This window comes from Asparagus officinalis, chromosome 2, assembly GCF_001876935.1.
Source record: "Asparagus officinalis chromosome 2, Aspof.V1, whole genome shotgun sequence".
NCBI classification, from domain to species: domain Eukaryota; kingdom Viridiplantae; phylum Streptophyta; class Magnoliopsida; order Asparagales; family Asparagaceae; genus Asparagus; species Asparagus officinalis.
In genome coordinates this window covers 42,523,457-42,527,740 of record NC_033795.1, presented here as the reverse complement: position 1 = coordinate 42,527,740, position 4,284 = coordinate 42,523,457, and positions in this window count along the sequence as shown.

Sequence of the window (4,284 nt, the reverse complement as noted above, 5' to 3'; positions counted from 1 at the left end):
TAATTTCGTGGTCTTATTATTCTTTTGAACGAAGGTACTCCTTGAGCAAAAAATTATGAACAACATTTTCTTCTTGGAAGTAAATTTGCAACTTTAGATCTTGCAAATGATGATCGCATAACTTAGATGGTAGCAATCTGTAATTATGCAACCCATTGCGCAGTTGGCAAATGACCTGAACCAAAATCATATAGGTGAGGATAAATTTTCACTAATCTTTTTGTAGTTGTTAATTTGGTAGACTTAATTAGGCGTTTACATGTCAGGATTTGAGTAACATAAACAGAAGTTATATAAGGGATTATATTTAGGGCTTTACATATGCTATAAACATCAAGCAATTCCAGGTTCATTTAGCATAAAAAAAAGTAGAATTAGAACGAGTTATTATCAAGGATGAATCTGATACTAAGCTATGTAGATAACACATTTCTGATACAGAACTGATTTAGCATCTGATATTTCAAATGTTAACAGTTTCAAATTAAGAACTGCGAATTTTAGGAAACTATATCAATAATTCTGAAATCCTTGAGTAACGAGCCAATAAATTCTCACATGGTATCAAATATTTCCTCATTTCAGTGCTCTTGTTTTCAATAGCAGCTATTAGTTTGCTTTTATTCTGCCCTGTATTAACAAGAATATTATTCCAAAATAGGTTGGAATGCTTCAAGGCTAAAAGCTTGTAGAGAATATGTAACGCAGAAGTGTAGTACTTACTGTTTTGCTCTGACAGAGATGGATATATGGGTGCTTATAAATTTCATATTGAAATATGAGAAGCTTTATGCAGCCTACAGTGTCAAACTGTAAACATCAAACGATGTGAAACATATTTATAGTAGTAACTAGACTGAGATATTTAAGATTCACGAATGTGATACTGAACTATATGTATCAGATTCCTAATACAGAACTGATAGTGTAGCAACCATATCATATCATATCATATCATACTCCCTTTAAAAGCACGAGTTCGAGAAAATCTTTCGGCAGACAAAAATACCCTTGGAATTCAAATATTATCCCATTAATTAAGAGTAAGTTGATAAATTGATGAATTCTTATTGGATATACATAGTATAAAGATAATGATATAGTTTAAATTAAAATGTAAATCTAAATAAAATTATTAAATACCAAATTTACAAATGTTTGCAAAATGAATGGCGTATATGCAAAAACCAAATAAATTAATGAGACAAATAATGTCTACCCCAAAGGTCGAACCCGGGAATAACGTAGACCTACAAATGTACATAATGTGGATAGGATATTTACAAAATCCGCCAAACAAATTAAAGAGACAAAAGTCATTCTGAAAATTATAAAAAAGAAAATTTAAGGAAAATAAAAATCATGCTCCCTTTTAAAGCACGTGATCGGGAAAAACTTTCCATAGTCAAAATTACCATATACCATTTTAAATATTTAATTTAAATTATAATCTATCCTAATCATACTTATATCCTATCCTAATACCCCCATGAACTATCTATAGCTAAACAATTTAAATAAGATTAATAAAATATATAAAATTTGTAGTATCAATTTATTACATGAAGTATTACCAAAAAAAGCAAAAAAGATTTAAAAATTAGACAAAATACTCTCAAAAGTTTAAAATTACGCAAAATAAAGAGCTAAAAATTTAGAACTTGGCAAAGAAAAGAGTAATTGTGTGATATTCTTTCATTAAGATATATACATATAACTTATAATTTAAGGTTTACTATCCATTTTCAGAATCTAAAAATAGTCAAGTTGATATTGATAAAAAAATAGTAATAATAACAGATTAAAAATATCCAGTTAAAGAATAAAATTTTTAAAAAATATATATGATAGATTAAAAATTAATGTTATTGTATAAATTAAAATAATTGTATATAATTTTACTAATATGTTAGAGCAGCAAAAATACATAAGTATCATTAATTGATAAAAGACTTAAGCGCTAAAAAAACTGATAAAAGACTTAAGCGCTAAAAAAACTGATAAAAGACTATAATATAATAGCTTAACATTAATTGATTATAATTTATAAATATTGATCTCTAATAGTAATAATATTTATAGGGTAAAAAATTATAAAGATTTATGTATGGAGAATTATTAAAAAATTTAGAGATATTGATGCGGACATCCAGGACATCCATGCACGTGCACGAGACTTTCGACATGTTTATCAGCGCCGGAGACGTCATGTTTCAGCTTTGCATCGGGTCCCTATGATGTGGTTTTAGTAGAGATGGAGTCGAGTCTGTATTTTGAGTTGCTTTGTTTTCTTTTCTTGTTGCTTAGTTTTGCTTAATAAAAGCTTTGTTTTAGTCCCACATCGGATGTGAAGAAAGATTGAACTTTTTGTAAGCCTATTTAAAGGCGGGTTGATTTGTAATCAAGATAATGAATGTTGATAAAAAAAATATTTGAGTTTTCTAAGTAATGAAAATTCTTTCTTTAAGTATTTGGTGTGTGAAACCCAAATATTAAATCTAGGTGTGTGAAACCCTAGTTGTCTACCCTCTCCCCAAGTCCAAACCCTCATTTTATTCAGCCATCATATTACATTCCTATCCTTTCATCACACCTACTCACTTGGTCTCAAACACATCAAAGCCTTCCATTTTTAACAAATTAAAGAAGAGCCTCCACCAGCGCCTCCATCCCCACCAGCGCCAGCGCCTCCACCAGCGCCCCACCGACGACTCAGTTCCACCAGCACCTCGAACAACCAGATCCGAATGACCTACACAACAAGGAATCAGTAAGAAGGTTATATAAGTGAGTCCAAACCACGGAATCTTGCAGGTAGTCTCCTCTTTCAACTATTAGATTAGTGTTGGGTTCATCATTTAAATTACATCTCTGAATTATTATCAATTATCTGCTGTCCACTTACAATTGGTGAGATGTGAGATCTGTTGACTCTATATTTTACTGAATTCTGATATTGAGATTCGAACAATACCACCTTAACTAACATTGCGTTTAATTTCAATAAGATTCAACTGGTCATAGAACTACACTTGCCATTTAATTCAATATTAAGGAATTTTGAATCTATTTTACTACACGATCGTGATTTAGTTGGTGAAACATTGCGAAACTTCAATTAAATTGTTGATCTCCTGAATACACGCACGTTGTTTCACATCATTTTGGTATCAGAGCCAGGTTAGGTAGGAATTTGCATCCTAGTTAGTTTGCATTTATTATTGTCTGCATTGCATTATTCAAAAAAAAATCATCATTTAGTCTGTTTGTCGTGATTAGTGCATGCCACTCCGTAGTGGTCAAACCTACTTATTAGGAGAGTCTAGCGAGTCGGACAATTCTAGAATGGATTCTAACGCGTTCCCCATAGCCGATCTCATGAGTCAACTCAACGCTTTGACCCAAGCCGTGAACGAAGTTCGTCTATCTCAACAAGAAGATCGTGAAAGATTGCATGAGAGATTGCAGAGGTTAGAAACACGTCGTCTATCTCAACAAGAAGATCGTGAAAGATTGCATGAGAGATTGCAGAGGTTAGAAACACGTGGAACATAAAACAATGAGCACAATGAAGAGCACGTACCAATCAGAACCTACCAAAGGCGTAATGCTCAAGATCCTGACGAACGATACCACAATGAAGAGCACGTACCAATCAGAACCTACCAAAGGCGTAATGCTCAAGATCCTGACGAACGATACCTGAAGAGCATTAAGTTGGACGTTCCTACTTTTGATGGCCGATCAGAGCCTAAAAATTTCTTGGAATGGATCCGACAAGTGGACGATTACTTCAACTGGTATCCACTTTCCGAAGGGAGAAGAGTCAAATTTGCGGCGATGAAACTAACTGGTCAGGCTAGCCAATACTGGGCTAACTTGGAAATGATGAGAGTAGCTCGCCAAATGGCCCCCATCAACACATGGGCGAATATGAAAGACAAGCTCAAAGAGAAGTATGTACCTGTATCTTACCACGAACGCATTCTCGACAACTGGAACCGATTTACACAAGGTAATAAATCCGCTAAGGATTATATTGCTCAATTTGAAGAGTTCCAAATTCAGTGTAATGCTTTGAACACTGAAAATCCACACCAAACTCTCTCCCGATTTAGAGCCGGACTTCGAGAAGATTTGCGAAATGAACTCTTGATTCGAGGAATTTCTGAGCTTGAGAAAGCCTACGCTGTAGTTCAGGACTTAGATACTACGAGGTCTAGCTCCACTTTCAAGAATTCCGTACAAGGACACAAATATACTTCGGGTCAATACCCAAATCGA